This window comes from Loxodonta africana, chromosome 24, assembly GCF_030014295.1.
Source record: "Loxodonta africana isolate mLoxAfr1 chromosome 24, mLoxAfr1.hap2, whole genome shotgun sequence".
NCBI lineage: Eukaryota > Metazoa > Chordata > Mammalia > Proboscidea > Elephantidae > Loxodonta > Loxodonta africana.
In genome coordinates, this window is record NC_087365.1 from 27,685,497 (window position 1) to 27,710,055 (window position 24,559).

The following is a 24,559-nucleotide window of genomic DNA, read 5'->3' on the forward strand; positions in this document are numbered from 1 at the left end:
GGGAGAATTCCAGATAACCCAAGACGGCTTCCGTGCTTTGAGGAAGAAATGCCATCGAGAAAACCAGCACCTTCCTTGGGAAAATAGGATGGAAATAAAGAGAAAATGCTGCAGACTTTTCTTACTGAAATCCCCCATAACCTGTAGCAACCTCAGCCATGCCCAGGGAATGGACTGTCAGTCCTAGCCTAGCAGAGGGAAGGGGCAAAGGGGTCATCTTTTCAGACCTGGCAAGGGGCTTCCCCAGACTACTGCTTGATTACTCCGCTGCCTCTCAAAGCCTGCTGGAATCAGATCTCCACCACTCCATCCCAGAAGGAAGCAGAAGTGAGGTGTGCTGAGGTCTCCCACAGAGGAAGGAGGAAAGGAGGGGGAGAGTTGAAGAAAGGGCAGTACAGATGCTCTGCTACCCCGGACTTTGGCTTGGTTGCCCAGGGAGCATAAGCATAGTTTTTGTGTTAGGAGCTGATGGCTTATTTCTGACTTTAGGTCAAGGGTCTCAAACTCAAATGCCTGTAGAGTCCAGACAAGTCCTAGTGATTAGGGAACCAAACCCAGATTCCCCAAGTACTGTAGTACTGGAAGTACTGTAGAGAATCAGGAAACTCACACTTAAGTTGCTTTGGGCATCCTTGCTGGCCTCACCATTTGACCCCCCACTCCAAAAAGTCTGAGCCCCACTTCTCTTTAGCATTTTCATTTAATTATCCCCTCAAAAGCTCTGCCCTTTCTTTGAACTTTGACCTTGAATTCAGAACCCTCCATTATTCACCTTCAGTTTTAGAATTGTCTTTTTTTTTTTTTTTATGGTACTTTAGATGAAGATTTACAGAGCAAACGAGTTTCTCATTAAACAGTACACATATTGTTTTGTGACATCGGTTGCCAACCCCATGACATGTCAACACTCTCCCCTTCTTGACCTTGGATTCCCATTACCAGCTTTCCTTTTACCTCCTAACTTCTTGTCCTTGCACCTGGCTTGGTGTGCCCATTTTGTCTTGTTTTGTTTTATGGGCCTGTCAAATCTTTGTCTGCGGTGGACCTCAAGAGTGACTTCATTACTGAGCTATAGGGATGTCCAGGGGCCATCATCTTGGGGTTTCTCCAGTCTGTCAGACCAGTACGTCTGGTCTTTGCGTGTGTGTGTATGTGTGAGTTAGAATTTTGTTCAACATTTTTCTCCAGGAGCGGGTGCTGCTCTAACAGATAACCTAAAATGTGGAAGCGCTTTTGAAACCGAATGGGTATGCTGGACGAGCTTTCAAGTTCCTAATAGTAAAAGCCTAGATCGCCTAGAGGAGACTGTTGGTGGAATTAGGGACATCAAAAACAATTCTAGTGAGAACTCAAAAGGAAGTGAGGAGAGCTGTTACACTGGAGATGGTGCACTCGGTGAGAAGCCACAGCAGAACCAGGAGACCAGTGCAAGATAGTGCTGGAGCTGACCTACAGAGCAAGAGAGCTGAGTGCTTTTGCACAGTAGGCTTCCTGGCGGAGTGGGGGTACTTCCAGACACTTACCAGTGGAGCTAGGCCTGTTGACCTACAGAGCAAGAGAGCTGAGTGCCTTCTGGCCAAAGTTGACTGGCAGAATGGGGTGCCTCCAGGCACTTATCAGTGAAGCTAAAAAGCTTTGGAACACTTGCCCCAGTAGGGCAGATGTGGGCAGTGAGGCCTGAGGGGCCTAGAGGCCAGGGAACCAGGAAGCAGAAGCTGAAGAGATGAGGAACACAGGAAGCAGAGCTGCCTCAGTCTCAGAGGGTAGGGTCAGGATCCCTGGGATCCCAAAAGGTGAAGCCATGGCCTCTGGAGTTTCAAAAAGTGGGGTCACAGCATCCTAGGTTTCAAAGAGTCAGATCTTCAATACCTGTTCTGTAGTGTAGGGTTGCTGTTCGTGAGTGCCAGTGGGATGGGACCAGAACCGCTGGTCAAAGCCAAGGGGGTGGAGGTGGCATGCCCAAGGGGCAGGAGGGGCCTGGCAGGATGGAGGGAGTAGGGTTGCCACTCAGATGGACCCAGAGAATGGGGCCACCCAAATCCAAGGGAACAGAGTTGCCATTCCACTGGGCTTGGAAGGCGGAGCTGAAGCCCAGAGTTGAGGGGCCTCTATTCAGAATTCAGAGTGTGTGGCCAACACCCAGAGCCTGGAGGGCAGGGCCATTGCCTAAATGGCCTCAGAACAGAGGATTATTTTCAAGCCTTTAGAGTTAATGTCATGTGATCTGTAACCCCTTCTTTCCCTCCAATTTCTCCAATTTATAATGGAAGTGTTTAGCTTGTGCCTGCCTGTTCTACCATTGTATTTTGGAAGCAGGTAACTTGTATTCTAGATTTCATAGATGAAGAGTGTGTTATTCATCTAGTGCTGCTATAACAGAAATACCACAAGTGAATGGCTTTAACAAAGAGAAGTTTATTGTCTCACAGTAAAGTAGGCTAAAAGTCCAAATGCAGGATGTCAGCTCCAGGGGAAGGCTTTCTCTCTCTGTTGGCCTTCTCATCAATCTTCCCCCACACTAGGAGCATCACTGCACAGGAACCCCAGGTCCAAAGGATGTGCTTTGCTCCTGGCACTGCTTTCTTGGTGGTACAAGGTCGCCCTGTATCTCTGCTTGCTTCTGTCTTTTATATGTCAGGAGATTGCTTCAAGACACAATCTAATCTTGTAGATTGAGTCCTGCCTCACTAACACAACTGCTACCCATCCTCCCTCATTAACACCATAGAGGTAGGATTTACAACATATATGAAAATCACACAATACTGGGAATCATGGCCTAGCCAAATTGATATACACATTTTTGGGGGGACATAAGTCATGACAAAGAGGAATTTTTGGATTTTGGACTTGGAATTGATTTAAGATTTTGCTCTGAGGGGGTGAATGTGTTTTGCAGATGGCAAGAAGATGAATTTTGGGGGGCCAAAGGGTAGAATGTTGTGGACTTAATTGTATCCCCCCAAAATATGTGTAAACTGGGATAGACCATGATTCCCAGTATTGTGTGATTATCTACCATTTTGTCATTGGATGTGATTTTCCTGTGTGTTGTAAATCCTGCCTCTATGATGTTAATGAAGCCGGATTAGAGGCACTTATGTTAATGAGGCAGGGCTCAATCTATAAGGTTAGATTGTGTCTTAAGTCAATCTCTTTTGAGATTAGAAAAAAGTGAGCAGAGAGACTGAGGGACCTCATATCATCAAGAGGATAGTGCTAGGAGCAGAGCATGTCCTTTGGACCTGGGGTTCCTGTGCTGAGAAGCTCCTGGACCAGGAGAAGATTGATAGTGGGGACCTTCCTCCAGAGCCACTGGAGAGAGAGGGCTTTCTTTCCCCTAGAGCTGGTGTACTGAATTCAGATTTCTGGCATACTGGACTGTGAGAGAATGGACTTCTGTTGTTGAAGCTGACCACCTGTGGTATTTCTGTTGTGGCAGCAGTAGAAAATTTAAGACAGTGTTTCACCTTAGCTGTTCAATTATGTTTAATATTTTTGTATTATATTCCTTTTTTTTTTTTTTCCATTATTTGGTCATTCCTACTTCACTCTCTGTCATGTTCGTTTGGATGGGCCATTGCTTCTCTGTTCTTTGTGTGTCTTGTGTTTTTTTGTTGGGGATTTGGAAATTTGAAGGGTGTTAACTTTCTAAGTTTTCTCCAGTATTGGTGTTTTTTTTCCACACTACTTTCTACAAGAAATTCTTAGGTGAGCAGAGCCTTCAGCTTTTGCTTACCATTTCCTCATTCTCTATTTGATAGTTCCTTCTCCCTCCCTGGTTTAATGGGGATTCGAAAGTTCCAGAACTCATTTTTCTACTTTCAATTTCTCCCAAACACACCAGAGAACATTGTGTGTTCAGCCTGTCCGCCAGTGGGCACCACTACTCATGTGAGATATCATGTACTAACCAATCTGCCCACCAGGATGTACAGTCCTGTCTCTCTAGTTATTACTCCTTTCCCTTCTCTGTTTCTGCAACCTTGTTTTCAGTCAGAAAACCTACATCCATTGAGCCCCCTTTGGGGCACAGTGTTGCCCTATAGTTTTGCCTGAGGTTTCCTTCCCTGCTCTGTGGAGGCTGCTTATGTCTGAGCTGGCATTCAGGAGAAGCACAGGCAGACATTCCACCGTTTCAGGAGGAGGAGTGGCTGGCACTCCCCAGAAGGACCTTTGAGAGATCTGTCTTGCTGGTTTCAGTGCCCCAGCAGCCCTTTAGTTGTTGGGGGAGTAGTTTCCGCTTAGGTGACCCACCTCCTGACTCCACTGTAGGGAACCTTCTCTAGCAGTTAATATCAGTCCGGCAGTTACTAGTTGGGGGGAGGGGTTAGTCACACTTCGAACAGACCCCAAGGAAGTCTGCCTTGTTGCTCTCAGAGCCAGTCCCGTAGTCTGTTGGCTGTGGGTGTGGCCTCCACTCAAGATGGCTGCTTCCTAGCACACAGCAGCTTAGTTAGCAGTCCTCAGCGCCAACTATCAGGGGAAGCATACAGATCCAAAATGATACCCAGAGAGGTCAGTCCTGTTGGTTTCAGAGATCTGTGCTATGAGGTGCACAGGGAAGCATATAGTGTGCTGCCAGGGGAGCAGACTCTACTGTGGGGGCCTTCTGTGGCAGTTTGCAATACCCCGGCAATGAACAATTTCCAGGTGGTAGAGGGAATGTCACACTCTGGTTAGATCCCTATGGAGGATTGCCTTGTTGCTGTAGAGTCCTCACTGGTATATTGTTGGTTGTGAGTGCAGCCTCGACTCCAGGCTCCTGCTTCCTAACACACAGCAGCCTCAGTCAGAAGTTTTCAGTGCTAACTGGAAGTGGGGGCAGACTAACCCAAATTGACCCCCAGGGAGGTCTGTCCTATTGTCTTCAGAGGATAGAGCTGTGGGGTACTCTGGGAGGCAGGTAGAGTGCTGACCATGGGAGCAGACTCCACTGCAGGGCCTCTCTATAGTAAATTCACAGCAGGCTTGCAGGTGACAGTGTCCAGGTGGAGGAGGGGCTGTCATACTCCAAACAAACCTCCAGGGAGTTCTGCCTTGTTGCTATCAGAGCCCTCCCTGTAGTATCTTGGCTGTAAGTGTAGCCTCCACTTAAGATTCCTACTTCTAAGTACATAACAGCCTCAGTGAACAGTCCTCAGCACTGGCGGGGGGTGGGGGGGCGGTGCAGATAGACCTGAACTGACTCCCCGAGAGATCTGTTCTGTTGGTTTCAGAGGCCTGAGCTGTGGGATGTACAGGGAGGCAAGAAGAGTGTTTACTACAGGAGCAGACTTTGCTGCACGGGCCTTCTGTAGCAATTCGCAGTAGGCTTGTAGCTGACAATGTCTGGGTAGGGGAGGTGCTGCACACTCCAGATGGACCCCTGGGGAGGTCTGCCTTGTTGCTATCAGCACCCCTCCTAAAGTATGTTGGCTGTGGGTATGGCCTCCACTAAAGATGCCTGTACTTCTTTGTACACGCAGCCTCAGCCAGAAGTTCTCAGCACTGACTGGGAGAACAGACAGACCAGAACTGACTCCCCAGGAGGTTTGTCCTGTTGGTGTCAGAGGCCTCAGGTATGGGGTACACAGGAAGGCAGGTAGAGTGCTGACTATGAGAGCAGACTCCATTGCACGGGTCTTCTGTAGCAATTCTGAATAGGCTTGAGTGGACAATGTTTAGATAGGAGAAGTGCTGGCACACTCCAAACAGACCCCTGGGGAGGTCTGCCTTGTTTACGCAGAAGCTCAGGGTACTGTCTTTTTGTACAGGCGGGGGCTGTGGTGAATAGAGAAGCAGGCTCTTTTTCAGGGCCATTACCCCAGTTCACAGCAGCCAGTGGCCTGTGTGGGTGGAGAAGGGGCAGGGATGATGGGAGAAGCAATTTTCCTACTGTATGCAACTCATTGTTGAATCTTCCCTGTCTGCAGTTCCCCACTGCTTTACTTTGCTCCCCAATTCAGAGTCTCTTAAAGGCAAGCACAGTTTCCTAGTTGTACTTCTTCTTGTATTTGTGGGGAGGGTCAGAACAGTGGTTTGTTTATGTCGCCATCTTCCCAGAATTTCTAATTAATCTTATTTTTTAAATAACAGCTTTATTGCAGCATAGTCTACACGTAATAATTATTGTGTAAAATTCAGTGGTTTTTAGTATACTCATTGAGTTGTGCAAATGTCATTTTTAGCTGCTGTAGAGTCAGCCCCCATCTCATGGTGACCCCAGGCACAATAGGATCGAGCTATCGTGATCCATAGGGTTTTCCTTGCTGATTTTTAGAAGTAGGTTGCCAGGCCCTTCATCCTGATCTTAGCCTGGAAGCTCCAGTGAAACCTGTTTAGCATCATAGCAAAGCGCAATCCTTTACTGACAGATGAACAGTAGATGCGCTCGAGGAGCATTGGTTGGGAATTGAACCAGGGTTTCTGGCATTGAAGGTGAGAATACTGCCACTGAACCATCACTGCTGTCTGTGCCATTGTTGTTGTTGTTCATTGCCTTTGAGTAGATTCTACCTCATAGTGACTCCGTGTGCAACCATTAAACCAAAAAGGCAAACCAAACCTGTTGCCATCAAGTCGATTCCGACTCATAGCGACCCTATAGGACAGAGTAGAACTTGCCCTATAGGGTTTCCAAGGAGCGCCTGGTGGGTTTGAACTGCTGACCTTTTGGTTAACAGCTGTAGCTCCTAACCACTACACCACCAGGGTTTCAACCATTACCACTACCTAATTCCAGAACATTTTTTTCACTCAAAAAGAAAACTTACAACTATAAGCAGTCTCTTTCCATTCCTCACTCCCTCCACTCTAGCCTCTGACAACAACTAATCTGTTTCCTGTCGCTATGGATTTGCCTATTCTGGATATTTCATATAATTGGAGTCATACAATACATAGCCTTTGGTGTCTGCCTTCTTTCATTTAGCATAATGTTTCAATTTTTATCCATGTCATAGCATGAATTAGTACTTTTCTTTTTTGTGGCTGAATAATATTCCATTGTTTGGGTATACCACATTTTGTTTATCCAACAGTTGATGGACATTTGGGTCATTTCCACTTTTTGGCTGTCATGAATAGTACTAATGTGAACATTTGTGTACAAAGGTTTGTGTGAGCATATGTGTATCAGTTTCCTAGGGCTGCCATAACAAAGTACCTAGGTGGCTTAAAACCAAGGTTTCAGACTGGTTTGAACTGGTTCAGTCATGGCCAACGAAGCGAAACCTGAACAGACCCAGAGTTTTATAATTTGGCAGATTCGGTCAAAGAGCTGGAATGGGAAATTCGGAAGAGGAGCTGTGAGCCCTCTCTGGACCCTGATGCATGAAGATGGATAATATGCAGGACTGTAGGAGAGCGACACACATTTAAAGCAGCGTGGTTGGCTGCGAACTTTGAGCGGGGTGCCACCATATTTGAGTGGGGTGCTGCCATCTTACAGGAGGGCAGCACTGCTTTGGACTTCGCTCAGAATCCAAGGGCAAGAAATTTGGTTGCTATGCAATGCATAAGCTGCACCTGTTCTCTGAGAGAGAGATTATATTTCTAGCAGGGCTTCGACCTGTAATTTTTCCTGTTCCGATTATCTCTCCGATTTACTGTAACTTAAAAAATTCAGGTCTGTTCTGGTGATGGTTCCTAGGTCATGACTGAACTGGGCAGAACTGGTTTCAATGTCTGTTTAAAACAGAAATTTATTCTCTCACAGTTTTAGAGTCTAAAAGTCTGAAATGAAGGTGTCGTCAGGGTCATACTCCTCTGAAGGCTCTAGGGGAGAATACTTCCTTGACTCTTTCTGCTTCTAAGTTCCTTGCGTTGTGCCAGTGAAACTCCAAACTCTGCCTCTGTGTTAACATGGACTTCTTCTGTGTTCCTGTTTATGTCTTCTCCCCTTCTTATAATGACATCAATCATTAGATTTAGGCACTACCCTAAATTCAGGATGATTTGTTCTTGAGATCCTTAGCTAAATATTCTGCAATGACCCTGATTCCAAATAAGGTCACATTCTGAAGTTCTAGGTAGACATGAATTTTGAGGAGACACTCTTCAACCCATTTAATATGTTTTCAATTTCCTTGGGCATATATCTAGGAGTAGAATTGCTGGATTATGTGATAACTCTGTGCTTAACTGTTTGAGGAACTGCAAAAATGTTTGCCATAGTAGCTGTACCATTTTATATTCCCACCAGTAATGTATGAGGGTTCTTGTCTTAGGCTGGGTTCTCTAGAGAAGCAAAACCAGTAAAGGATGGATGGCTGGATGGACGGGTCGGTGGATTCATATCAAGGAAGTGGTTCATATGGCTCTAGAGGCTGGAACGTTCCAAGTCCATGGATCAGGATAGAGGTTTCTCCTGATGCATCTAGCCACAGGGGCTGGCGAACCCAAGATCACCAGGTCGGAGGGCAGGGCTCTTGCTCACAGACAGACGAATCCCTAGATTGGCAGGCAAGACTGCAGGTAAGCTGCTAGCTCAAGTCTCCAAGACCTGGAGGTCAGATGAACAGGAGCCAGCTGCAGGATCCAGAACAAGTAGAAGCCCTAGAGCCTTGCCAGAACATCCACTTATATTTGCATACAGGCCACACACCCAAGGAAACTCCCTTTGAAACTGATTGGCTACTCACAGCAGATCCCATCACTGGAGTGATCACATATTGAATCTCAACAGGGAAGTGATCACATTATACGACTGCCAAAACACTGAGAATCATGGCCCAGCCATGTTGGCACACAGTCTTAACCACCACAGTTCCGTACACTTGTGTTTATCTTTTTGAATAAAGTCAATCTAGTGGGCGTGAAGTGGTATCTCATTGTGATTTTGAGTATCTTTTCATATGCTTATTGGTCATTTATTTTCTTTGGAGAAATGTCTAATCAAATTCTTTGCCCATTTTTTAATTGGGGTATATGCTTTTTTTTTTAATATGCTTTTTAATATTGAATTGCAAGCTTTATATATTCTAGATACAAGTCCCTTATCGGATATAGCATTTTCAAATATCTTCTCACATTCTTTGGATTGCCTTTTCACTTTCTGGATGGTGTCCTTTGAAGCAAAAAGTTTTTAATTTGATGAAGCCTAATTTATCTATTTTTTCTTTTGTTGCTTATTTTGATGTCATATCTAAGAACTCATTGACTAATCAAGGTCACAAAGGTTTAACCCTATACTTTCTTCTAAGAACTTTACAGTTTTAGCTCATACATTTAGGTCTGTGATTCATTAAGAATTGATATTTGTATATAATGTGAGGCAGGGGGTTCAGCTTCATTTGTTTTAACCATGACTACAATCAGGATACAGAACAGTTCCACCAGCTCAAAAATCTTTCGTGTGCAATCCCTTTCTAGTAATACTGTAACCGAACGAGGAGTCTTGTCCTATTAGCCAGTTGAAATAAGACAGATGCCACACCACCAGTTGCAAGGGAAACAGAAAGTGGAAATTTATTGCCTTCACAGACAAGGACCAATGTGGTTGGTGTCTAGCGACCATAAGGCCACATGCTCACAGTCTAAGGGGGCTGGAGACCTTTTTGTTAACAGTAGCATTGGGGGTGGTGTATGGTATCCAGAACTCTCCGTGCTTAGCCCTCCCATGCTCATATTTGGAGGTCCGGATATTAAATCGACTAACGTCGGATGTGCATGTAGTGGGACCCCTCGCTTATAAAATAGGATCGGATGAAATCAAGGGCTGGGAAATACTCTTTCCGGTGACAGTCGGGTTTGGGGTGGGTTGAAGGACTTGATCTCTTTAATCTGGGCATGCTTCAAAGTGTAGCTTGGGCTAGTTCAGTGGATGAAGCCACCTGTTTTGACTTCCTGAAAAATGTTGCTCAAAACAAGCTTGTGGTTAGCAAGACAAAGAAGCGGGGCGGTGGGGGGGGGGGTTGATTGGGGTTTTCAGTACCTTCCCACCCTGCCGGGCAACCACAGATCTGTTCTCCATCACTGTAGTTTTGTTTCTCTGAGAATGTTATATAAATGGAATAATACATTATGTAGTCTCCTGAGACTATGGGAGAAAGTATCTTTACCATTTGACAACAGGGAAAATTCAATTGAATTTTTATTTATCCTTACTATTTGAACGCCCTTTCCATGAGCTAAACTAAAGTACAACCGCTTTGCAGAACCCCAGTTGGTGTGTTGTTGAAGAGACTAGCATTACCCAGTCCTCAACCAGGGTCCTAGAAAAGAGGCCAGAGAGCCACGCTACAACCTGTGAGTGAGGCTTCCGTTCTCCACAGGTAGGGGCGAGCGTTTGCTACTAACTTTGAGGACTTCCACAGGAGGAAAATGATTACAGAGTAAAGCGCGGGAATTGAAGTTAAGTGCTTAACTTTGGGAGTCTGCTTTGTTTCCTCGTAAGTAAAATGAGCCTGAGCACAGGGGTACGCGAGCAGCACGAGGCCAAGCCCATACGGCCCTCACGGTGGTCGGGGGTGTATTACAGAGCCTAAGACAACTTCGGCAGAAAAAGTTCGGTCGTAGCTGGGCGGGCCATTGATGCCAACCGGAAGCGCACTTATTTACTCCCCGGCGCGGGTGGGCGGGGCCCGGAAGTCGTCTGCTGCCGCGCGGCCGCATCGCCCTAGAGAGGCTGACGGGCCAGACGGAGCCTTACCTCGGGGACCACTACCGGTTTGATGAATAGGTATTTCAAGGAGAGAGGCCGACGAGGCTGTCCTCACAATGGCTATCATCCGGGTAAGTTAACCGCGGGGTTCAAAAGCCGCTCTCGTGACGGCCAATGGGAGCTGCAGGCTGCGAGGATTCTGGGGACTGTGGTTCTGGAGCAGTTCCGCGGCCGCTGATTGGATGGACCGAGCGAGGCCCTCGTGGCTCCTTGACCCCACGGTGTCTATCCCGCGCGGTGAGGAAGACCGGGAAAGGTTGAGCCTAGCGTAAGGGCCCGCGGTGGAGCTTGGCTGGCAGAGGAGTGGATCCGGTGGTGGGGCGGGCGCTGCGCCCTGGCGGTTCAGCGCGTAAAGGTTCTGGATGTTCTTTTTTTGGAGAAGGGGGCGCGGCTGAAGACGCGCGTTTGGGGCTGGGAAGTTGGGTTAGACACAGCCTTGAAACCTGGAGTGGCAGGGCGCTACGCGAACCTTCCGTCCCCGGGTTCTGGATGGGACGAGAGTGACCTGGAACTTCGGATTTCTTTTTTGAAGGGGGTGGGATTAGTCTGGGACGAGCAATTCCGTAATAGAGAGGGCTGCTCCAGTGGTGCATTCCCCGGGGTATTTGGGCTGTGGGATAAGGTCAGCCAGGGGCACATAGACCAACATCCCGTTGGTGGGGGCGCAGCTACGGTTATAAAACCCCGGGGTGTTTTGGTGGGGAGCGCTTACTTGGTCCTGCATTTCCGGGCCATGGTGGGAATTCAAGATGTATCATGTACGTCAAGGTTTATTTTTGTTAGGGACTGGAGACATCCCAGTTGGTAGTAGAGCGGGGCCGGGGTGGTGATGACTCAGGGCCTGCTGCCTTGGTTTGTTGGCGGGGTGCAGAGGTGATTGGAGGTGAGCTTGATATTGGAATAATATCCCTAGGGGGTCGTGAGAGAGTTTATCTGGTCTGGAGTCCCTGGGGCTTTTAGGAGCTGGGGAGGTTTTGGCCTGGACCTACAGTGAAACTTGCCCAGGTGGTGAACTGCGCTGCCGGGCGTTTGCATCTAGGCAGTTTTTTCTGAGTGGGGGCAGATCTGCTCTCTGGAACCTGCTGTCCTAGTATTTGTTGGATGGCAGGGTCCCCTTCTACTTTGTCACAAAGATCTCCAATTGTAGTGCGGATGGCCACTGGGGTGATTACTCCTTCCTCTCTCTGCTTCTTCCTGGAGTATTGGGGCTCAGCAGGCCACCTCTGGTTTGGAGCTGTAGGGGCGTTAGGTAGGGAGGACTCTCCAGATAACTTCCAGCATCTCTGGTGGGGTCCAGGTATGAGGACTTCAATATTTAACTAAGGATAGATTTTAAACCTACTCAGTAGGCTAGTATAGTGAAACCCATGGACCCATCAACAGATCCAGCATTTGTTAATACGTCGCAAAGCTTATTTCAACTATATCCTCTGAACTCTGCGTGTGAATACACTTTGAGAATTGTCACCCCCCACAGGGGTCAGTCACTACTAACATTATTCTGGCCAACTGGCTAAAAATGGCATTCCACAGGTAGAGTTCAAATCTAGGCACTTTAGTTTTGTCACCTTGAGCAGGATATATAACCTCTCTGTGCCTCAGTTTACCACAAGACCTAACTCAAGAGACTTTTGGGAGGCACAATTTGTAAACAACCTGTTGCCACTGAGTCAATTCTGACTCATAGCGACCCTATAGGACAGAGTGAAATTGCCCCATAGAGTTTCCAAGGAGTGCTTGGTGGATTTGAATTGCCAGCCTTTCGGTTAGCAGCTGTAGCACTTAACCACTATACCACCAGGGTTTCCTAAACTTGTGTAGTGCCTGGAATTGTTTTTTGTGTGTAGTGAGCGTGTGGTATCAACGGCGCTGGTTTTTTTTTTTTTTTTGAAGCGTGTAGTAAGTGTTAATTATTTTTAATAACAATACAGCTTGCGCCCTTGAGGCACAAAAAGATGAATTCTCTACTCAATATCAGCTAGATGTCAGGACAGATTGTATTCTGATGTAAACACTTGGCTTTGTGTACCAGAAGTGACCACTCTTCTTTTCTGTGACGGATCTGAGGCTTTTTGTTTGTTTGTTTTTTAAAGAAGAGGAAGCCTCTACATTTGAAACGTGGGGATTTCCAGCCAGATTTCTGGGGACAGAGAGGGACAGTCATTAGGCTCACACTGCGTGTTTCATTCCTAGGTCCACCTCACATCACTTCCTGTCCAGAGAGGACTGTGTAGAGAAAGGGAGGACCCCTGGCTCCTGGCAGACCCTTTCTAGGTGGGTACCACTTACCTTTCACATTCCTACAGTGTCTCATTTGCTCCAAACATTGGGTGAATTTCCTTGTGCGTTCTTGACGTTTTATGCCCTGCAATATCCCATTTGAGCTTTGGAGGTCCTGTTTGCTTTCGCACATACCAGGCATGTTTTAAGGAGAAATGCCTCTACAGGGAATATTACCCCACGGCAGTGTTCTCATTCAGGTTGCTACCATTCTTTCCCCAACAGCATTTCATCCTGGCCGCTGGATTCCCAGGACTGTGCCAGCTGCTATGAAAACAAAAATAATAAGTTGATGTCATTTATTGGGCAGTTTTTCTGTGCCGGACACTGCACGTAACAATCAATGTGATATTTGAATCCCTCAGCTAATTTGAAAGTTCATAATTAACATTCCCATTTTACAGAAGTAGTAGCATAATACAGAAGTTAATATGCCTGCAGCGTGGCTGGGATTAGGATTTAGAGCTGCTTCAGTTACCCACATTCTGTTTTTCTTGTTTTATTTGCTACCCCCGAACCGCCATTTTTTGTTTCCTTGCTAGAGTTTTTGGGAGCAGATCCCAGACAGCATACCGTTTCACCTGTAAATATTTGTCTTAGGCTGGGTTCTCTAGAGAAACAAACCAGTGAATCACCAGACCCACAAACTTGGGACTTGCCAGCTTTTAGAACTGCATGAACCATTGGATTGAGGTAAATCTTCTCTCTTTCTCTCTACACACTTCATTGATTTTGCTTCTCTGGAGACCCAAGCCTAAGACATTTTGCACCAGGAATGGCTCTAGACAGAATTGTAATGATGAGTTTTCTAAGTTTGTTCTTAGGTCTTAAAGATGTTGATGACTCTGCTAATCCATGACATGAGATGGCAATAGAAATTTGCAAAATATCACCACTGTTAGACCAAGTATTGGTGAGAGGTGAGGTGCTGGGTGATTGCATGTTTGATACTTCTATAGTTTTATCAGAATGAGAAGTATCAGGAAGCTGGTTGGGTGATCTTACTTTCACTAGCAAATTGGTGAAAGAGATAAGCTCAGGGCTTCAGAGTCGTTGGGAAGAAGTGGGATCCTAAAACTTCAGATGGGGATGTATGGGCAGATAATCAGGAAGCTAGGGACGCTGACCCCTAAATTCTGTTGAATCACTCCTGCCAACAAAACCAGCCCTCTCACTGTATCTGAAGAGATTATTCCATTTTTATCTGATAAGCCACCCTCCCCAGTAATACTGTTACCGCCTTTACCCCCATCTGATGAGATTAACCCAGAAGAGCCATTGTCTGAGTCTTTCCCTGGGAAGGCATCTCAGTCATTCCCTGGGGCATCGCCTGAGGCAGATGCCTTATGAAACATTGCTGAATGTTCTTAGAACACATCTCTACCACCCATTTTTGCTTCTAGACTTAAGTCCTAGTGAACCCCAAAAGGTGAAGTACAAGGTGTGACCCAAGAGGAGGTACATTACACTCCAGAAGAATTGCTTCACTTTTCTAATATGTACGAACAGAAACTTAGAGAGTATGTACGGGAATGGCCATTTAGGGGGTGGGATAGTGGTGCAAGGAATGTGAAGTTAGATCAGTCCAAGCTTATTGATATGGGTCTATTAAGCACAGATTCTCCAGTGTTTCAGCTCAGTGGGGTTAGGAAAGGACCTAATAGTTTATTTGGTTGGTTTGCTGAAGTGTGGATTATGGGGTGGTCTACACTAAAGTTGAAGTACCAGACCTGCCTTGGTATACCGTAGAAGAAGGCATCCAAAGGGGATTTAGGGAAATTGGTGTGTTAGAGTGGATTTATCAGAGTAAACCTACAGACCCACACTTGGAGTGACTAGAGGACACACCTTTTACCAGAATGGTGCGGAACAAATTTGTGAAGGGAACGCCAATATCCTTGAAGCCTGCTGTGATTGCTTTTTTATGTAAGTCAGATTTGACAGTGGGAACTGCCTTAACTGAATGAAGACACCTAAAAACAGTGGGGCTGATGGGCCCCGTGATGGTACGGACCAAGTAGCGACATTCAGTCAACACAAACAAGGTGGGTGTGGTTACTGTAATGGACAGGAGAGTCAAAGCATAAGTAGAATCGTCTTGACTTGTATGGACTTATGGCATTGGTTACTTAGTAAATGGTGTCTCTAGAAATGAAATAAAAGAAAAATGTACTAAATAATCACTTGACCTGTACAAATGGAAAAATTCCAGGTCAATTGAACAGCAGTCTAACTTGAATCACCAAAATAGATTCATGGTCCCTCAATCAATTCTCAGATTTGAGCTGGTTTACAGATGCATAATTCCTTAAGTGAAGAGAAGGCCGAGTCCCCTTGAGGAAGGACCCCACTACTCCACTGCCAAAAATTTATACTGTTGATCTTTCTCCCAGCCTTTTCCAAAGGGATCTGTGGCGTTTTACAAGAGTGACTGTTCATTGGGAAAAAGGAAATAATCAGATTTTTTCAGGGATTTCTGGACACTGGCTCTGAACTGACAGTAATTCCAGGAGACCCAAAATGCCACCGTGGCCCACCAATCAAGTTGGGTGCATATGGAGGTCACGTTACTAATGGCGTCTTAGTTTAGGTCCATCTTACAATGGGTCCAGTGGGTCCCTGAATCCATCCTGTAGTGATTTTCCTGGTTCCGTAATGCATAATTGGAATAGACATAGTTTCTGAACCCCCACATTGTATTCCTGACATGTGGAGTAAAGGCTGTTGTGGTAGGAAAGGCTAAATGGAAGCCATTAGAACTTCGGAAAATAATAAACCAAAAGCAATACCTGCATTCCTGGAGGGACTGCAGAGATGACTGCCGCCATCAAGGACTTGAAGGATGCAGGGGTGGTAATTCCCACCATATCCCTATTCAGTTTGCCTGTTTGGCCTGTGCAAAACACAGGTGGATCATGGAGAGCGACAGTGGATTATCAAAAACAAACAGGTGGTGAATCCAATTGCAGCCTCTGTTCCAGATGTAGTTTTCATTGCTTGAGCAGATTAATACATTTTCTGGTACCTGGTATGCAGCTGTTCATCTGGCTAATGCCTTTCTCTCCTCATCTGTTGTAGAGGACACCAGAAGCAGTTTGCCCTCAGCTGGCAAGGCCAGCAGTGCTCTTTAAATGTCATACCTCAGGGTATAGCACCTCTGCAGCCATGTGTCATAATCTAGTCCAGAGGGACCTTGCTGTCTTTCCCTTCCACAAGATGTCTCACTGGTCCATTATGATGACAAGTGTGCTGATTAAACCTACTAAGGAAGAAGTGTGAATGACTCTAGACTTATTGGTAAGACATTTGGGTACTGGAGGGTGGGAAATTAACGTAATAAAAATTGAGCCGCCTTCCACCACAGTGAAATTTCTAGGGCTCTATTTGTACGTGGCATGTCAAGATATTCCTTGTAAAGTGAAGGATAAGTTGTTGCGTCTGGCCCGTTCTACAGCTAAAAAGGAGGCACAATGCCTGATGAGACTCCTTGGATTTTGGAGGCAGCATATCCCTCCCTCATTTGGGTGTGCTACTCTGGCCTCCTTAACAAGTGATTCGAAAAGCTGCTAGTTTTGTGTGGGCTCTGCAGGAGGTTCAGGCTGCCATGGAAGCCACTCTGCCACTTATGCCATATGATCCGGCTGATCCAGTGGTGCCTGAAGTGTCAGTGGCAGACTGTTCGGAGTCTTTGGTAGGCTCCTACTGGGGAATCACAGCACAGACCCTTGGGATTTTGGAGCACAGTGCTGCCATCCTCTGCAGGTAACTACTCTCCATTTGAGAAACAGCTTTTGGCCTGTTACTGGGCCTTAGTAGAGACTTAACACTTAACCGTGGGCCACCAAGTAGCTATTGATCCTGAGCTGCCCATCATGAACTGAGGGTTGTCTGACCCACAGGGCCATAAAGTTGGACGTGCACAGCAGCACTCCATCATTAAATGGAAGTTGTATATATGAGATCGAGCAAGAGTAAGACCTGAGAGCACAAGAAAGTTGCTTGAAGAAGTGGGTCAAATGCCCAGGTCTCCACTCCTATCACATTACCTGCCCTCTCCCAGTCTTCACCTCTGACGTCATGGGGAGTTCTTTATGATCAGTTGGCTGAGGAATAGAAAATTTGTGCTTGGCTTTTAGGTGAATCTGAGCGATACGAAGGCATTACTGAGAAATGGACAGCAGTAGCACTACAGCCCCTTTCTGAGACCTCCCTGAAGGACAGTGGTGAAGGGAAATCCTCCAAATCGGCAGAACTCCAGCAGTGCACCTTGTTCACTTTGCTTGGAGGGAGAAATGGCCAGATGTGTGATTGTATACTGATTCATGATACCCAGTGATTTGGCTGGGTGGTCAGAGACTTGGAAGAAACATGATTGGAAAATTGGAGACAGGGAGGTATGGGGAAGAGGTGTGTGGATAGACATCTTCGAATGGGCCAGAGAAGTGAAGATATTTGTGTCTCATGTGAATGCACACGAAAGGGTGACCTCGGCAGAGGAGAGTTTTAACAACCAAGCGAATAGGATGACACACTCTGTGGAAGCCAGTCATCCTCTTTCCCAGGCACTACCGTCATTGCTTGGTGGGCTCATGAACAAAATGGCCACAGCTGTGGGGATGGAAGTTATGCATGGGCTCAGCAACATGGACTTCCACTCACCAAGTCTGACTTGGCTACAGCCACTTGGGTACAAGTGGCCAGTCTGTCAGCTGTATAGACCAACACTGAGTCCCTGATGTGGCACCATTCCTCAAGGTGATCGCCAGCAAACTGGTGGCAGGATGATTACATTGGACTGCTTCCATCATAGAAAGGACAGCATTTTGTTCTTACTGGAATACCACTTACCTTAGATATGGATTTGCCTTTCCTGCACGTAGTGCTTCTGCCAAAACTACTTTCCATGAACTTACAGGATGCCTTATCGACCGTCATGGTATCCCATGCAGCATCACCTCGGATCAGGGGACTCACTTCACAGTAAATGAGGAGCAGCAGTGGGCCCATGATGATGGAATTCCCTGGTCTTACCATATTCTGCATCACCCTGAAGCAGCTGGTCTGATTGGACAATGAAACGTTCTTCTAAAGACAGACTTATGGGACCAGCTAGGTGTCAATACCTTGCAGGGTTTGCTCAGCGTTCCCCAGGAGGCTGTATATGCTCTAAACCGTGTCCAGTATGTGGTGCCGTTTCTCCAATAGCCAGGACTAACGGGTCCAGGAATCAAGGGGAGGAAATCGGAGTGACACCACTCACTGTCACCCCTAATGAGCCACTTGCAGCATTTTTGCTGCGAGTGTATAGGTCTTAGTTGTAAAGGGAGGAATGTTCCCACCAGGATACACAACAATGAATCCACTGAACTGAAAATTAAGAAAGCCACCTGGCCATTTTAGGCTTCTCATGCCACTGGATCAACAATCATAGCAGGGAGTTACCATATTGGCTGGTATGATTGGTCCTGATTACCAAGAGGAAATAGGATTCATATTACATAATGGAGATAAAGAAGAGTGTGTCTGGACTATGGGAGATCCCTTTGGGTGTCTTTTAGTACTACCATAACCTGTGGTTAAAGTCAGTGGAAAACTACAGCAACCCAGTTCTGACATGACTACTAATAGCCCAGACCCTTTAGGAATGAAGGTTTGGGTTACCCACCAGCAAAGTACCACAACTAGCTGAGGTGCGTGTGTAGGGTAAAGGGAATACAGAATGGGTGGTGGAAGAAGATAGTTCTAAATACCAGCTATGACCACATGACCAGTTGCAGAAATGAGGTCTGTAATTGTTGTAGTTATTTCTTTTTTGTATACATGAATCAAATATTTTTGTTTTCCTTACATATGTAAGATACAAATGTGGGTAGTACACTTTCAGTTGTACTTGTTTTAGTTGTATCATGTTACATGCAAATATGACTGTATAATTGTCCCTGTTTTAGAGATTATCTGTGGTTTAAGGAGATGTGTATAGGTGCTCAGTTGACAAGGAATGGACTGTGATGGTTCAGGTTGTGTGTCAACTTGGTTGGATCATGATTCTCAGTGAATTGGCAGTTATGATGTAGTTCAGCAGTTATATAATGATGTAATTTGGCAGTTATGTAATAATGTAATGAACTCCATAATGAGCTCTGCTATGAGCAGCCAATCAGTTGAAGTGGAGTTTCCTTGGAGGTATGCCCTGCCTCCAGTTTATACATGGATGTTTCAGCAAAGCTTTTTCTCTGTATCCTACATCTGGCTCATCATCACCTGACCTCCGGTTCATGGGACGTAAGGTAGCTGTCTTCCTGCCAATCTTTGGATTTGTTAGCCTCCGTAGCCTTAGAGCCAGCGGTTTGCTGTCTCATCTGCCAATCTTGGCTTTGTCAGCCCCTGCAGCTATGTGAGCCAAGAGAAGGCTCCAGCCTGATGCCTGACTCTCAGACTTGTGACTTTCCAGCCAATACATCGTGTATGTATGTGTATATATATTTATATATATAATGTGTGCGTGTATATGAGGGTAAGTAAAAATCGTAGGGTAAGTCTCAAATGTAGAGTAGCTAAAGCGAAAGAAAAAAATGACATGAGAGAGCTGACCAGAAGATTTCAAAGTGGGCACGAGAAGACAAAGTGAAGTATTACAATGACATGTGCAAAGACCTGGAGTTAGAAAACCAAAAGAGAATACCCTTGGCATTTCTCAAGATGAAAAAAAACTGAAGAAAAAATCAAGCCTCAAGTTGCAATATTGAAGGATTCTACCAGAAAATATTAAATGATGCAGGAAGCATCAAAAGAAGATGGAAGGTACAGAGTCACTGTACCAAAAAGAATTGGTCGATGTTCAGCCATTTCAGGAGGTAGCATGTGATTGAGAACTGATGGTACTGAAGGAAGAGGTCCAAGCTGCAATGGAGGCATTGGCAAAAAACAAGGCTCCAGGAAATGACAGAATACCGATTGAGATGTTTCACCAAACGGATGCAGTGCTGGAAGCACTCAGTCATTTATGCCAAGAAATTTGGAAGACCGCTACCTGGCCAACTGACTGGAAGAGTTCCATATTTGTACCCATTCCAAAGAAAGGAGATGCAACAGAATGCATTATCAAACAATATCATTAATATCACACACAAGTAAAATTTTGCTGAAGATCATTCAAAAGCAGTTAAAACAGTACATTGACAGGGAACTTCCAGAAATTCAAGCCGGGTTTGGAAGAGTACATGGGACAAGGATGTCATGGATTGAACTGTGTTCCCCCAAAATATCTGTCAACTTGGCTGGGCCATGATTCCCAGTAATGTATGATTGTCCACCATTTTGTCACGTGATGTGATTTTCCTATATGTTGTAAATCCTGCCTCTATGATGTTAATGAGGTGGGATAAATGGCAGTTATATTAGTGAGGCAGAACTCAATCTACAAGATGGGATTGTGTCTTGAGCCAGTCTCTTTTGAGATATAAAGGAGAGAAGTGAGTGGAGAAACAGGAGGACCTCTTCCCACCAAGAAAGCAGCTTCGGGAGCAGAGCATGTCCTTTGGACCCAGGGTTCCTGTGTGGAGAAGCTCCTAGTCCAGGGGAAGATTGATGACAAGGACCTTTCTCCAGAGCCAATAGAGAAAGCCTTCCCCTGGAGCTGATGCCCTGAATTTGGACTTCTAGCCTACTAGGCTGTGACAGAATAAACTTGTGTTCGTTAAAGCCATCCACTTGTATTTCTGTTACAGCAGCACTAGGTGACTGAGACAAAGGGATATCACTGCTAATTGCAGATGGATCCTGGCTGAAAGCAGAGAATACTAGAAAGATGTTTACCTGTGTTTTTATTGACTATGCAAAGGAATTCGACTGTGTGGATCATAACAAATCATTGATAACGTCGCAAAGAATGGGAATTCCAGAACACTTAATTGTGCTCATGAGGAACCTGTACATCGATGAAGAGGCAGTCATTCGAACACAACAAGGGGATACTGTGTGGTTTAAAGTCAGGAAAGGTGTGTATCAGGGTTGTATCCTTTCACCATACTTAGTCTGTGTGCTGAGCAGATAATCCGAGAAGCTGGACTATATGAAGAAGAACACGGCATCAGGATTGGAGGAAGACTCATTAAAAATTTACGATACGCAGATGACACAACCTTGCATGCTGAAAGTGAAGAGGACTTGAAGCACTTACTAATGAAGATCAAAGACCGCAGCCTTCAGTATGGATTACACCTCAACTTAAAACAAAAATCCTCACAGCTGGACCAATAAGCAATATCATGATAAATGGAGAAAAGACTGAAGTTGCCAAGGATTGCATTTTGCTTGGATTCACAATTAACACCCATGGAAGCAGCAGTGAGAAAATCAGACGATGCATATCTGCTGCAAGAAATCTTTAAAATGTTAAAAAAGCAAAGATGTGACTTATGGACCCAAGCTATGGTGTTTACAATAGCCTCATATGCATGTGAAAGCTGGACAATGAATAAGGAAGACTGAAGAATTGATGCCTTTGGATTATGGTGTTGGCAGAGAATATTAACTATACCAAGGATTGCTAGAAGAATGAACAAATCTGTCTTGGAAGAAGTACAGCCAGAATGCTCCTTAGAAGAAAAGAGGGCAAGACTATGTCTCCCGTACTTTGGACATGTTATCAGGAGGTATCAGTCCCTGGAGAAGAACATCAAGCTTGGTAAAGTAGAAGGTCAGTGAAAAAGAGGAAGACCTTCAATGAGATGGATCGATTGACACAATGGCTGCAGCAATGGGCTCAAGCATGGCAACAATTGTGAGGATGGCGAAAGACCAGGCGTTTTGTTCTGTTGTACTTAGGGTTGCTGTGTACTTAGGGTTGCTGCGTACAACAGAGCCGACTCGACGGCACCTAACAACAACAACTTTCTGTCTTACCTTGAATATACATGTGTATGTGTATGTGCATACATACACACGGATTTTGCTTTTCCAGAGAACCCAACCTAAGACACCTGCATACATGAATGGATAGATACATGATGAAGCAAATAGGACAAAATGGTAATAATTGGATCCTAGTTTAACAAGAAGATTTTCTCTGATAAAAATTTTCTAAAATATCCATTTACTAGAAGAATGGACATTCCCTTGCCCATAGCACACCATCTTCTGATGTTAAACTGTACTGTCATTTTTTAAATAAAATATACTTGGTCATGATGTGTTGTTATTTTTTAAGGTACAGTTTCATTCCGTTTGCTAGTGTTTTACTTAGAATTTTTGTGTCTATGTTTATAAGTGGAGTTGACCTCTTGTTTTCTTTTTCTGTAGTACTTTCGTTTGATTGGTGTCCTTGATGAATGAGTTAGGAAGCTTTTTTTTTTTTTTAATGCTTTTGGACACAATATTTAATAAGGAATAACCAATTCCCAAAAATTTTACTAAAACTGGACAACAGAATTATCTGAGGTTGATGCCTTTTGGAGAGTAGATCTTTGCCTGCGTGTTTATTTTCTTCTTTGATGATGATGTAGTGAAACTCTAGACTTACATTCTGTTAGAAGTGAAAGCAAAATGTTTTATCAAAGGATAGACAGTTTTGTGAAACAGGAGATGCACCAGCACCCAGGCAGGATACTGTAGTGTTCCAAATTGCAAGGAGACGGTTTTTAATCAAGGGAAGCAAACAAAGGGGTATGTGTGCTCGCAGGTATGGGCTGAAATACATGCTAAGAGTTACAGGGGGAACTGTTAAACTGTTATCTTTCTTAAACAGTCTTAAAGTTAGTCTGTTTTATAACATCCTAGGGTATGTTGAACAAGACATTCTGTTAGGAACAATTAAGTAAATTTTACTGTTACAGCTGCCTTTTCTTCTTTCTTAAAGTAACAAGCTATATTTTTACCTTAGTTAACGCATTTACAAGGAGTTAGTAGAAAATGGAGCGAAGGTCTCAGTGAGTGAATAAAATGAAGTTTGATTTGAGGGAGTCAGGAAACTAAGACTTGGTTGACTGGCGTTTACCTCATCTTGGGTACAGAGTTATGAGACAATTGTAGGGCTTCATCTTAACATTATTAATTGTTTCCTTATTTCCTGGGACAGTATTGATGAAAAGTATTCGCCCTAGCACAAGCTGCACAAACATTCTTGACAAACATCTTTTAACCAACAGTTCTTAACAGGAGCCAAAAATCCTGATCCTTGCTTTTCTTGTGTGCTACCAGCAGTTAATCTTTTCCAAGAAGCTGAATTGCCTCTTCCAAACACCAGAGGCAGAGACTTAGGTCAGGCTGAAGTTTAATTTAAAATGAAGTTTAATTTAGGTCTAAGATTAGCCATCTTAGTTATGCCAAGCACCCCATATTTTGGAGTGCCCTTACACAGTTAATTTTTTTTTTCTTTCCCTTTTTTTGAGTCCATTTTAGACAATTTATATTCTCCTAGGAAATTACTCATTTCTTCCAGGTATTTTAAATTCCTTATTACAAACTTGAACTCATACAGTTTTAAAATTTGCATCTGTAGACATGTTTCCTTTTTAGTCCTGAGACTGTTAGTATTAATTTTTCCTCTCTTTCTCTAGTGAAATGAGCTCCATTATATGACCTTTTGCCTTGGCTCTTTGGGAAAACACCTTGGAAGATTTTTTTCCCCTAAGCTCTGAGAAGTTACCTTTGCCCTAGGTCTTTGGAGAAGCAGCTTGCGGGGAGGGGGGCACTACAAGGTTGTTTTCTACCCTAGAGGGTTTGTACTTTTGCCCAGGGGGCTTCCAGGTTGATTGACATTTCCTGGGTAAGCTGTAAAGAACTTGGTGTTTGTTACCTTTGTTGGTAATTAACATGTCCTGTGCTGATTGACATCTCATGGGTAAGTGAGAATTGGTTGAACTTCATTCTTCAACTGCTGGTCTTAATCTTTTATCTCCATGTCCATCCCCATCCCCATCCCCTGTTTCCCTCTTTCCATCTCGCCCTCATCCTCTCTTCCCCCCTTCCCCTTGCCCTTGTTTTTCTCTGTTCTCTCTCTCTGTCTCTGCTTAATCAGACCATCCTCTTTGCCTAGAACGTTTCTTCTTGCCTAAATAGATGGACAGACTTCATATTATGCTCTAAACAGTAGTAGCTTCTTTTTCGGTTGTTTGGTGCCTCCCAAATAGTGTCCTATTCTTTCTGTGCTGAGTTAGATTTTTCTTGGTCAGCATTCCTATGTGTTCCCTGATGGTATGGTAAGTGTAGGAACTATGTTCTTTATTTTATGTCCCGGAAATGGCCACTGATGTTAGCACATTGAAGTCCCAGTCAGTCCCAGTCAACTGTGGGGACTGTGGCTGTGTGAGAATGGGTTCATGAGCTTGGGACCTTGTTATAGCATGTTCTGTTGGTCACCAGATATCCTGCCATCTTCTTTGTGTGGCCTCTCCCTATAAGGATGGATCCCTACCCTGTTGAACTCAAGAGTAATCATGTGATTTGTTTTACCAGTGAGCTATGGGCAGAGGTGTCCTGGGTAGAACTTTTAAGAGCCTGTGCATGGGGCAATGAGTTCCTTTATGTGGCCTTTTGCCTTGGTTCTTTGGAAAAATAGCTTGGGAAAAATTCCTCCCTAAGCTCTAAGGAGTTGTTAGCTTTGACAAATTCTTTGGAGAACCAATTTATTTGGGG

General features: G+C 44.9%; 1 pseudogene; it reads left to right on the forward strand.

The window, feature by feature from the left end:
* The first annotated feature begins 10,547 nt into the window (after nt 1-10,547).
* LOC100670047 (zinc finger protein 343-like) overlaps nt 10,548-24,559 on the forward strand; it is a 54,602-nt pseudogene continuing 40,590 nt past the window's right edge.